This window comes from Apium graveolens, chromosome 9, assembly GCF_009905375.1.
Source record: "Apium graveolens cultivar Ventura chromosome 9, ASM990537v1, whole genome shotgun sequence".
NCBI lineage: Eukaryota > Viridiplantae > Streptophyta > Magnoliopsida > Apiales > Apiaceae > Apium > Apium graveolens.
Genome location: NC_133655.1, coordinates 241,951,174 through 241,965,169, shown reverse-complemented (window position 1 = coordinate 241,965,169; position 13,996 = coordinate 241,951,174). Strand labels below are relative to the sequence as shown.

General features: G+C 34.7%; 1 pseudogene; it reads right to left on the bottom strand.

Moving 5' to 3' along the window:
- Positions 1-641: 641 nt before the first annotated feature.
- LOC141686097 (ATP synthase subunit a-like) lies at positions 642-1,699 on the bottom strand (annotated as a pseudogene).
- Positions 1,700-13,996: the final 12,297 nt, after the last annotated feature.

Sequence of the window (13,996 nt, the reverse complement as noted above, 5' to 3'; positions counted from 1 at the left end):
CTGTTCGATTAATAGGTTCACACAAGCAAGCGGACCTGGGCATACAATTCGAGTTCTCGGCCTGGGTCTTTAGTCTCAAAGAGGAACGAGAGGTTCCCCTGATTGGGGGTTTGGGGGAATATTAGGCGAATGGGGTGAATCCCATGAAACTATGTGAATTGTGGAGCTAGAGGTGTCATTGCTGGTAGGTAAGTCTGAATCTGAAACATATAAAATGAAATAAGGTAGAAGAATTTCAAAATAAACTCTGAAATTATAAAGTAAATAGCACCTAATGAGGCTTCAATACATGAAATTGAGCAATAGAAGAGAGAAATAGATTAAAATTTTAAGGAAGCCATGCTTTCTTTGACAATGAACCCGACGAACGAGTGATTAAAAGACAAATAACTATTCCGAAAACAACAAGACTTTTTCCAGTTGTCATTAGAGCATTTCATTCTGATCCTAGAATATAGCCTCATAACACTGCTGCCAAAAAATATATATTTGAACGAAAGAAGAATTGTGTGAAATAAGTGAAATTATCCATTTGAGGTATCTTATGAGTCAACTTTTTAAATATCTATAGAAGGAGCGCTATTAGCTATCTGCCCTAAAGAGATTCAGAATATTTTGAAACTGGAACACACATTAAGAATTCAAATAGAGGTTAATGCACGAAAATAATGAGGGATTGATAGCTTAAAGAGTACTAATAAAGGTGATAACGGCAGTGTGACTCCTGTGAGTAATAAAAATCTTAGAAAATGAAGCCCATTTCTTTAAAATCCCACAAGAGTAATGCTAATAAAAAGTGAAAATGAGAGGACCAAAGTAATGAGAAAATGAGTTGTAACTGTGAAGCTATAAGGTATCATACCCTGTGGATTACGAAAGAACGAAAAAGTAAAAGTGACCGAGATGCGAGGGGAAAACATTTGTTTAACATTTTCGGGAAGACCGCCTATTTGTTCGTTTATCGAGTTCGGCACAAAATCATAAATAAACTCTACCAAGGATTTCAAAGAATTTGGTACTAAGTTTCCTCGTTCGTTTTTCATAAAAAAATGCACTAGAATTATGACCAAACTGAGAGTGAGTAGTACAAACAAAGAATGAAAAATAAAAATGTCCTATATTTATAAAAAATAATGAGAGGATGAAAAATTTCTTAATTGGGTTAGGGATGGCCTCGCTAGATTTAGAGCATCCGAAAAAGATTCACTCTCCTTTCCACTTACGCACAAATCTTGAAAAGGGGACTCCAGAAAAGCGATATCGTTGCTTTCCCCATGCAAAGCCTCCTCCACAATTAAAAATTCATCGGGGATTCCGTTAACCATTAACTCTCCTAATGTATCGTGTATTCCAGCATGAAGTTCCACTGCACGTTCGCTCAATGGGTTAAAATCACCATGGATGCCAGAAGCATTAGATGAGTGAAAATCATAATCATTAATAGTCGTCGTTGATTGAGATTAACTTGTAAGAGTAGTAGAAGATTGAGTATTAGATGTTTGATTACTATTAAGGTTATTCTCGTCAAAGCTGCAAAATATAGGCACTATTGAGAGTATTCTTGTAGGTCCGCTTCTTACTCTACAAGGCAAAAAGACATGGAATGAAATTTATGTTCGGTCCGACCGAGAAAGACATCTGAGTTATCAGGCGTAAGATTCTTTTTCCTCTCTTACGTAATCATAGAAAGAGCTTTCATAGTTAAAAAATGCATGAGCAAGAACTCAATTCCTAGGATATCGTACTGGATTGCATATCAAAACTATTACTGAGCCATCTACGCATTTTGTAAGAAGAGAAGCCGAAACACTATTTTGTAGGAAATTCTTGCTTTTTCCTACTATTGCACTGATAAAAGTAGCTTCTTCTTGATATGACCTGAGTAAACCCCTTCTCTTTATACCGAATTAGAGAAGTGAGGTTCGACTAAAGAAAAAGGAAGCAAATGTACTTTTCTACTCTACTAAAGAAAAGGGGAATGTCCATCTCAACTAGAGGAAGAAAAAGTGGAACTAAAAGGTGTGCAAATACTAGCTAACCAACCTAAATCCCACCGGATTATAAAGCATTTCCACTACATAATAAATAACTTAAATGAAGACCTTATTCAAGAGCAGCTGAGTCAATAGAATTGTATTCAAGGGATGCCTATTTGACCACATCACCGGTAAAGTAAAAAGAAGGTTACATAGTATCTCGACTGTCAATGGCAAGAAATTCAGAAAAGTACTAAGACTGGAAGTCGTTCTATAGCAGTTTCTTCTCGAACAATAAGAGCACATTCAATGTCATCTCTTCCTAAGAGCCGATCATTTGCACACGAATTTTTTAACTATTGATCCTTCCTCCCTTTCGTGGATTAATGGAGTTAAGTTAATCTCGTATACAAAGAGGGAAATAACGCAATTTTTAGGGGTTTTCCAATCAGCTACTGCTTTATTGCACTGGTAAGCCCTTCATATCAATGTAATAATTTCGGAGCAAGTTATGTGGTTCTACACCAAATAAATGGCTCCTAAAGAAAAGCAGCTACTAGAGAGAAAGTAGTCACACCCCATTTGCCTATTATTCCCCCAAACCCCAACCGGAAGTCACAACCTTGATCGAATGTGTAGGATAGGTGGGAGGTGGTAACACACAACGATCATTCCTGAAAGACCACTCTTTCTTCTTAAGATGCCTAACCACCACACCGATCATTGGGGGTGGTCGCTAGTCACTTAAATATTGTTATTTCTCACTGAAAAAATTAAACATGATACATAATTTTTTACGAACACCGCCAAATTGTAGATATGCCAAGTAGTGAATTGGTTTTAGTGAAACAATCCCATTATTGGTTGATTTTTCCAAATCAACATCTTTGAGTATATGAAAAATTATTTTCTTTTCAAAACCTTAAAGTAAAATATTTGTTATACTTACTTTTTTATTTAAAACAAATCGTTAACGAAAAAAGAATAATTGCTACTATTTCTTTTCCATTTAATGTAATTATTCTACACTTAAATAACGAAAAAAGGTTTTTTATCTACTTTAAAAATAATTAATTTTAAAAAATGAAATATATCATTTTATTATCATATTTTTTTTATTATAGTAAATTAGTGTTCATCTTCAATATCTTGCAAGATGCTAAGTATATTTACGAGAGAGAGAGAGAGAGAGAGAGAGAGAGAGAGAGAGAGAGAGAGAGAGAGAGATGCATATGTTAGGAATTAAGCCTAAATTTTGATGATAAACAAAACTACATTTGCACAATTATGTTAAGACACAATGTAACCTCCAACTGCTAACCGACCTAAGAGATAGTAATTAGAGGAGTAGCCCATCAAATGATGTGGTCATTGTAGCATCTTCTCTGAGAACTCAATAAACAGATAGCAATGCAATTATTCATTCAGAAGTCATGTTAACTAAATGGATAATCTAGAATAGGATGGCTAAGTGTAAATATTCGATGCCATGTAATTCAGATTAAGTGAAGTGAATATTCGACTGCTAAATGAAGAGAATCATCAACTGCTATATACGTCGGCCTATCAACTGTTAATCAAGTGACTATCAATGACTAAGAGAAATTGTAGCTGAATGACTTCCAATGGCTAAGAAAGTTCTATGGCAACTATCAATGGCTAACGCAGATTATAACTACTGATAGTGACGTGATAGTGGTCATAACCTAGGAATGTCATAACACATGGGCTGATAGGTATCTCAGAAAAGAAGATGAGAAGTTGTTAGAAACATGTTGTAAACTTGATAATATGCTACAAAAACACCTTAGTAGATTTGATTAAGTGTATTTTTAGCTCTTAACAGATAATTTTATTAGTCATCCGTTGAGAGAGTAACTTATGTTTAAATAAGTTTTGGCAGCACATTACTGCATATTGTAATGCTTTAGAGAACTAGAAGTTGTAGGATATTCTAAGGATTGATATGCAAAATAAGTTGGCTACTGATAGTGACGTGATAGTGCTCATAACCTAGGAATGTCACAGCACATGGGCTGATAGGTATCTCAGAAAAGAAGATGAGAAGTTGTTAGAAACATGTTGTAAACTTGATAATATGCTACAAAAACACCTTAGTAGATTTGATTAAGTGTATTTTTAGCTCTTAACGGATAATTTTATTAGTCATCCGTTGAGAGAGTAACTTATGTTTAAATAAGTTTTGGCAGCACATTACTGCATATTGTAATGCTTTGGAGAACTAGAAGTTGTAGGATATTCTAAGGATTGATATGCAAAATAAGTTGGCTAATTGTAAATATTAGATGCCTTGTAATCTTGCATAAGTGAAATAGAGTTAACTGCTATGAAGATACTTTCAACAGATGTTTCACAAGGTTTCAACGGATGATCAACTAGAGTTTCAACGGATGATCAACCGGACTCTCAATGGATGATCCAACAAAGTCTCAACGGATGATCTAACAGAGTTTCAACGGATGATCAAATTCAAAAAGCAGTTGATAGTGACTTGATAGTCACATGGGTTGATTGTATGCAAATGGAATGTGACAACCTATTAACAGGTTTTATAGAATAAAGAAGCATTTCCATTTCCATGCTAACTTGAAGATATTCAAAGATGCTGGATGGAGAAATGGAGCAACATGAAATTAGATCAAGACACTTTTGTCTTATTAGTTTGTCTTTTTATCATGTAACTTGGTGATATATAAACCAAGAGTAGCAAGTTGAAAATTAAGGAAGTAAGAACTGAGAAATAGAAAAAGTTGTATCTGTTAAGAATTTCTCTGTTCTAAGTATTTAATCCTTGTATTTAATTACTTTGTATTTGAATACTTCTTTATTTTCATTCCGCGGTTTTGCATATTCAATACTGATATATTTATATTTGTGAGAAGTTCTTAAAATAAAAAAGAAACTGTTATGCCATAATTTGGCATAGTCCAAATTTCTAATATTATTAATTATTAATTCCGATTAATAATTAATTACTTATTGCCCAAGAATATCCTCCCCCTGAAACGAGGAAGAATCAATCACAATCAATTAATTACGGAAAATATCTCGAAATGATATATTTTAAATCAAGAAAGACATCACAACGCCAAGATTAAATCAAATAAAATCGGTAATCAAGCATATTAACGAAACTTATCCCTTAAGTCTCTCAGGGATAGACCCGAATTTCACAGAACTGCGTAGGCTTGATCCAATATAAATTGGTACGCAGGCATCTTGGCAAATGGATATGATATCTGAGACAAATCGAGACACCTCTCAAGCCTAGCCACCTTATTTTTTATAAACCATAATCCCTAAAAACAGTCATAAATCGTACTAATATTCCTGCAACCCTCCGATTTCGTGTTGTTACGAAATTCCTCCAACAACATTTGGCGCTAGAAGGAAGGGGAATTATTCGACGGAGGAACGAATAATTTTATTCGCAACGTAGGAGTTTTGGGTTTTATTAGCGGGGCTTCAACGGTGTTAAATTCAAGCATGACGGACCATCAGCAAAATATATAATTGGGAAACAAAAAAGTTTGAAGAATGCGGTGACAAGAACGTGACACAAAACACAAAAGCAACGTGGACAATTTTTAAACAAACTGTGATGTACATGGCAAGGACATATTAAAAAAGATGAATATTACAATATCGGGACCCAGTTGCATAAGCTTTTGATTGGGAGCACGAAAAGGATCAGCAATTGCGGTCGCAACCACGCTGGAATTACAGCCTCCGTAAGCCAGACTCGGCTAATAATCAAAGATAAGATTTTTATATTTTAATTTTATTATTACCGAAATTCAAAATATATCACACTTATTTTTATTATATCATGCATGCAATTATGTTTTAAAATATTTTTTATAACAAAAAAATATTTAATAATTAAAAATACGTGCAAGTAGTATATTATTGTGCTTGTAAAATTATTGCGGAAATCTTTCTTTGGACGATGCATAGATTTTAGAAAATATCGTACGAAATATTTATTTTGAAGATTTGTGAATAATTTAGAAGATTGTACGAGGCATCTTTCGAAAAAGTATATTATTTATGCGAGATGCATAATTTCAAAGAAAGTGTTTTACGAAAAACATTATTTTAGAAAAATAAAGATCGCGACATTTTAAAAAAATGTCATATTGATTCTTGCATTTGGATTGTGTTCAAAATATTTTTCATATCGCGATAATACTGATATGTCCAAAAATATTTCAAACTTGCGAACTGAAATTGTCAAGTTGGGTAGCTTGGGCAAACTGTAAGTCCTCCAATGCTACACACTTAAGTACAGAAGTCAGTGACCCTCTCATTTATACAAGGCCCTACTCCCTCATGAGAACAAGGGTAAAATTTACATTATTCAAAGGTCCTATTTTCGAAATGGGAGTTTAGGATACTTCATTTAATTGAAGCCCCCACCAACCAAATTGGGGGCTCGAACAAAAATACATCCCTATGAGGATTCAACAATACTTGAACAGTGTGTATGCCAATTCGGGCTATATTAAAAATGCCAAGGTCCTAACTTGACAATAAAGACCGCAATGGATTTCAAAAAGATATTACTTATACTCGCACTTTTGAAAACCTTGGCAAAAAATATATCCTACATTGGTTCTCGCATGATGCCATACTCTCACTCGCATACGGATTATTAGCACTGTAGTACTCCATATAATTTACTGATCTATTATTTTCAGTTTTTTCAGCTACTCGAGAAATTTGAAAGCTTGAAGAATTTTTAGTTCTCCAATGCAGCAAGCTACACTGAAGAACTGGGGGCTAGTTGTTATGCCATAATTTGGCTTAGTCCAAATTTCTAATTAATTACTTATTGCCCAAGAATATCCTCCCATGAAATGAGGAAGAATCAATCACAATCAATTAATTATGGAAAATATCTCGGAACGATATCTTTCAAATCAAGAAAGATATCACAACACCAAGATTAAATCAAATAAAATCGGTAATCAAGCACATTAACGAAACTTATCCCTAAAGTCTCTCAGGGATAGACCCGAATTTCACAGAACTGCATAGGCTTGATCTAATATAAATTGGTACGCAGGCATCTTGGCAAAGAGATCCGATATCTGAGACAAATCGAGACACCTCCCAAGTCCAGCCACCCTATTTTTTATAAACCATAATCCCTAAAAATAGTCATAAATCATACTAATATTCCTGCAACCCTCTGATTTCGTGTTGTTACGAAATTCCTCCAACAACATAAACCAAGAATTACACTCAGCCCCCCTTCTGTAATTCTAGTTGTTAGATTGTTTGGGATTAACGATTGGTATCAGAGCAATCTCTTGACACACTAAGAGTTTAAAGATCAAAGAAACTAACAACATGAGCAGGAAGGATGTTGGAGTAAAGATTCTGTTCTTGGATAAAGACAATTATCATCATTGGAAGGTAAAAATGCACCTACATCTTCTCTTTCAAGATGAAAGTTATGTTGATTGCATTGAGAAAGGCCCTCATGTTCCTCGAAGAGCTGCTACAGATGCTGATGGTGCTGTAGGAAATGAGCAATCTGTTCCAAATCCTCGAGCAGAATGGACAGATGAAGACATTGTGCAAGTACATAAAGATAAAAAGGATATGAATATTCTGTTCAATGGTCTAGATGGAGATATGTTTGACAATGACATCAATTGAAAAACTGCTAAGGAAATTTGAGATATAATTCAAATCATATGTGATGGAACAGAACAAGTGAGGGAAAACAAAATACAACTTTTAATCCAATAGTATGAGCACTTTCATTGTGAAGACGGTGAATCTTTAAGTGACATCTTTAGTAGATTTCAAAAACTACTGAATGCACTGAAGCTGCATAAAAGGGTCTATCAGACAAAAGATTCAAACTTGAAGTTCATTTGAACTCTACCAAAGGAATGGAAGCCTACGACTGTCTCTCTCAAAAATTCACAAGATTACAAGGAGTTCACCTTAGAGAGACTGTATGGGATTCTAAAAACTTATGAACTTGAGTTAAAACAAGAGAAAATAGAGAAAAAAGGAAGAAAATAGTATCTATAGAACTGGTAGCTGAGAAAGAGAGAGGGAAAGAGATGAAGGTTGAAGCTGTGGAATCTGCACCAAACTCTAGAGTTTGTGAAGGCAAAGAAAAGGGGCTAGTAGCTGAACATGAATATCATCTTAGTCAAGATGAAATGGAGGATGTAGATGAACATCTAGTTTTCCTATTAAGAAGGTACGCCAAGCTCAAATTCAAGAAGAATTTTGGAGCAACCAAGCCAAATAGAAACATGGCGGATAAATCCAAATTCAAGTGTTTCAAATGTGGCTTGAGTGGTCATTTTGTAAGTGAATGCAGAAATCCTGATTTTGAGAAAAAGAAGTTTGAGCCAGTGGATTACAAAAAGAAGTACTTTGAACTGCTCAAACAAAAGGAAAGGGCTTTCTTGACTCGGGAAAATGACTGGGCTGCTGATGGGATAAATGAAGATGAAGAAACCAGCTATGTCAACCTAGCCCTGATGGCCAAATCAGATGAAGCAGAAGTTAGTTCTTCAAGCAATCAGGTAATCACCACTAACCTAGCACATCTTTCTAAAGATGAGTGCAATGATGCTAGAAATGACATGTCCATAGAGTTATATCATTTGCGTGTTACACTTAAGTCACTCAACAAAGAGAACACAAGAATTAAAGATAATAATCTGTTTTTAAGTGAAAGAAATAATGTGTTAAAAACTCAATTTATTGAGTTTGAGAAACTGAAATTAGAGTGTAAAATTGCTAAGGATGAACTGACTGAATCCTTAAAGAAAGAGGAGATTTTAAGAAAGCAACTTGAACGAGAATAGGAGGTAATTAAGGCTTGAAAATCATCTAGAGATGTCCATACTCAAATTACCAAAGTTCAAGGTATAGAGTCTTTTTGTGAGAAATCTTGGAAAAAGAGTAAAGAGAAACTGGATCCTAGTTTGGTACAAGCAATTTCAACAGATGTGGATTCAATGGATAATGATGATTATTAGTCGAAAGATAAAAAGATTTATCCATCGAAAGACAAAGAACCACATTCGTCGAGTGAAAGAAATCCAGTTAGCAAAGTCAAGATAGCTAAATTAAATGAAAAATATGGATCAATTTCCAAGAACTTTGTTACAGGACAAACAAGTCAAGTCAAGGAAAACAAGAGAGCTAATATAGGACATCTGTCAATTAAGAAATTGAATGATAGACTGGAGAAAATTGAGGTTAAGGAAGAATCTAAAAGGAAGAATAACATGAATGGAAAAGTAGGTATTAACAAACATAACAACTACACACCTAACACATATGCTCCTAGAAAAATCTGTGTTAAGTGTGGTAGTGTAAATCACTTGTCTATTAATAAGTTATGCATGCATCCATGTCTGCACCTCCCTCATTTCCAAACATGCCTACATTGCCTTTGAATGTCATGCTTGCTATGCCTGCACAGAATTTGAATGCACAATTTGCTAATATGTCATTTGCACAAAATCCTTACTATGCTATATTTAATATGCCTCAAATGCCATTTAGCATGCCATACCGGAACAACATATTTTCAAATAATATGCCATTTCATGTTAACCAACATGTGCATGATAAATATATTATGATGAATGGTTTTCAAAGCCCTACTCTAATGACTAAGGTTGGACCTCAGTCACCTAAGTCAAATGAGGAAAATCCTAAGAAACCTAAAAATAAGGCTAACAAAGCAGGACCCAAGGAAACTTGGGTACCAAAGTCAACTTGATTTGATTTTATTGTGTGCAGGGAAACAAAAGGAATCTCTTGTATCTGGATAGTGGGTGCTCAAGGCACATGACTAGAGATTCTAATATGCTCACTGAGTTTAACGAGAGAGCTGGCCCAAGTATTACTTTTGGAGATGACAACAAAGGGTATACTGTGGGATATGACTTGATTTCAAAAGACAATGTCATCATTGAAGAAGTTTCTCTAGTGGATGGACTCAAACATAATCTTTTGAGTGTCATCCAGCTTTGTGATAAGGGAAACTCAGTAACATTCAATTCTGAAGTCTGCGTTGTTACAAACAAGAAGGAAAACAAAGTGGTTCTCATTGGAGTGAGAAAAGGAAATGTGTATTTTGCTGACTTCAACTCATCAAGTGCAAATTCTGTTACTTCTCTTTTCAGCAAATCAAGTCAAGATGAAAGTTGGCTATGGCACAAGAAACTGTCACATCTGAACTTCAAGACTATGAATGAATTAGTCAGGAAAGATCTTGTAAGAGGTATTCCTCAAGTTGAGTTCTCAAAGGATGGTATGCGTGATGCCTGTCAGAAAGGAAAACAGATCAAGGCAACATTCAAAAAGAAGCTTGAATCTATAATTGAAGAACCTCTACAACTACTACATATGTATTTATTTGGACCAGTCAATGTGTTGTCAATCTCAAAGAAAAGATACTACCTAGTGATTGTTGATGATTTCTCAAAGTTCACTTGGACATATTTTCTCAAATCTAAAGATGAAGATAGTGAAATCATTGTCAATCATATAAGACAAGTCAGTAATCACCCTGATCTCAAATTTAGAAGAATCAGGAGTAGCAATGGAACTGATTTCAAGAATTCTGTTATGAGGTTGTTTTGTGAAGAAAATGGGATCATGCATAAATTTTCAGCAGCAAGGAATCCACAACAAAATGTAGTGGTAGAAAGGAAGAACAGATCCCTTATTAAAGCTGCAAGAATAATGCTAGAAGAATCAAAGTTACCAACTTACTTTTTGGCAGAAGTTGTAAATACTGCATGCTACACTCAGAATATTTCTTTGGTCAATCAAGCAAAATGCATGACTCCCTATCAATTATTCAAGAACAGGATGCCAACACTAAACTTTCTTCATGTCTTTGGCTGTAAATGCTATATTCTAAGGAATCAAACTGAGCAGCATGGAAAGTTTGATGCCCAAGCAGATGAAGGTATTTTTGTTGGATATGCAATTTGTTAGGTCACACAACACTATAGAAGGGGGTTGAATATAGTGTTTATACAATCAAATCGATTTAGAACACAAAGTATATAACAGTAATCAAGTTTATTCAATATAATAAGCTCTGTTACAAAATAGGTTAAACTACTCTCTCAGTGATGAACAATATCTCTAAGAGCTACTAGGGTTATAATTAATAATCTTTCTCGTGAATGATAACACATAAAGTGTAAACCCTAAGCTGTGTTTATATAGTACACAGTTACAAGATATCTTCTAATTGATATGAAATATATCTCTTCCTAAAATTTATCAATCAGATATTATCTTCTACAAGTCTTCTAGTCGTCCAACTCCTAAAGCATATCTTCCTTTGTTTTAGTCCAGATCCTCTCCTAGAAATCAGCCGCACTTTACTTCTGAAGCACATCCTTCCTTAAGTTCTGATATCACAAGTTCTGATACCTTAACTTCTGATATCTTCCTGTCTTCAGTAAATTCTGATTTCCAGTAAGCCCTGATAAGTCCTGATATTAAGTTCTAAAACTAAACAAATCAGATTAGACATGACATCACAAATATATCTAACAATCTCCCCCAACTTGTAAATTATAAAAAAAATATACAAGTTACTAGATTTGATGATGTCAAAAATATTTAAGTACAAATGCAATGAGAGTTTATTTAGACAGCTAACTACAACTTACAGTCCTTGCAGGTTTTACCAATTTTACTGAATCAACCTGAATCCAAAATGATTCTTAACAAAGTTTGATATCAGCTTCTCTTCTGCATTTCTCAGGACTTGAGCTAATGTAGCCTTGACTTGCTTCATTTCTTAATCTTAACTACCAATCTGGTAGATGGCAGTCCTAAGTACTGAAATATGATTTCTTTCCAATCCATCACCAAGTCTGATTACCCTTGGATGAGAGGAGTCTTCATTGTAGCATAGACATTTTTATTTCAATATAACTTCCATCTTAGCAGAATTCTTCTTCATTGAAATTTTACTTCCATCATCTTCAACTATTTTTGGAATAAATTCTATAACCCTTGATCTAGAGATTCTGACTTTATCCCTTATGGTCTTCATCATGAAATTTGACCATCTTCTGGTAACCTCAAACTTTACCTCCAAAAGATAATGAAAAAATTGAAGTTCTTTAAGAGATTTGTTCAGCACATCTGATTCTGACATTCTGTATGTTCTTCCATCTTTAAGAAATAGAATCAGCTTTTCCTTGACATTACTCTTATCATGAGCATCCAGTACCACTTGAACTGATATAACCTTGTCAAGGTGTTTATGTGTAACTTCCTCAAGTGGTTTGTCAGTTAATAAAAATGGATCTTTGATAGTTATTTCAACTCCTGTTTTGATCTTGGCTTCACTTGATCCTAACCCAGATCTGTCTCTTGCTTCTCTGGAATTCAATCCAACAGTCATGAAATCAGATAGTAGTTGACTTTTCTTAGGATTTGATGGTTTAACATTTTTCCATAGGAGTTTTTTCTTATCAGTAACTGTCATCTTGCCCAAATCAACTTGAGCTCTGTCAGAGGTTGATGTCTTGATGACTTGTTCAAGATTTGCAGATTCTTCTATAACTTACTGTTCTAAAATTTCTTCACTCTGAACAACTTGAGCTATGTCAGAGGTTGTCTTAGATTCTTCTGTCATCTTTCTTCTTTTCAGAGTTTCAACAGTTTCATCTTCAGCAGCAGCATCATCAAAGACTTGAACCAACTTGCACACAGGATCCATCAGAATTTGAGGAATCTTCATTTCCTGCTTCTTGACTGTCTCCCCAAATTTTCCTTTCCCTTATCTTTGGGATCAATAGTAGTTTGAGATCTAGTCCTTGATGTAGGAATTTCTGTGGCAGATCTTTCTTTTATCACTAAACCTTTCTCCTTAGGTCTGGGAGGCTTCTTTGCATTAGAAGCTTTAGATTTAGGATTTTTCTTCTCAGCAGCAAATCTAGCTTCTTGCTCCTTTAGAGTCTCTAAATCCATTCCAGGATTATGCTTGAGAAACAATCTTTTAGCAATTTCTTCATCAAGAGTCTGAATCTTGGGATCCTTATAGTAGACAGTAGTCTCCCTTCCCTTAAGCTTCAGAGTTTGTAAAAACTTCTGAGAGTCTTGACTTCCAGAATGAATCAGAACATCAGACTTTGTCATCAGAATTTGATTATCAGAACTTGCTATCAGAGTTTGAGCATTCACAGCTTCAGAACTTAAATTCTTCTGTGTAGAAGATTTGCTAGAATCGGAAATTAGTTTCTGTGAAGAAACTTTGCTATTTTGCTTGCCTTGACCTTGACCTTTGCCCTTGCTAGGGTTTCCCTGGTCATCTTTAGAATCATCATTTGTCCTCAGTGTTTGGTTTGGTGAGCATTTGGACTTAACTACCTTCTCCCCCCTTTTTGGCATCATCTGACAGGAGTAGAGAAAGAAGAAGTTCCACTGAAGATTGGATTTTATTGAGCTGTGTCTGTTGAGAAGCTTGATTCTGCAAGACCTCATCCAGTTGGGCCTGTTGCTTAATTTGAGCTTGCTCAATAGCTTCCACTTTTTCATGAATTGGTCTGATAAACCTATTTTTGTCTAACCAAGAGAGTTGTGCAGAGTAACATAGGATACTTATCTAATAGAAGATAAAAATGAGAGAATGCAGCAAAACCAAGAGAGTTGTGCAGAGTAACATAGGATACTTATCCAATAGAAGATTAAAAGGAGAACTTAAATCTCATATTGGATTAAGTAGAAGGAACAACGAGAATGGAAAATTAGAGATTAACAAGCATAACAACTGTTAAGTGGCATTTATATCCACTTAGAACGCTTTATAAAGGCTCGAATTAGTGTTTTGTACTCAAGTTGTTTGTGAATTTGATGTGTTTTTATAGTGTTTTGCATTTCATGGCATAGATGAAGGAAGGAGAAGATTTAGCATTATTTTGGTGCTAAAGTTATGTTGGGAAGGTGCCTCGGATGATTGCTTGTTGATTGCCATA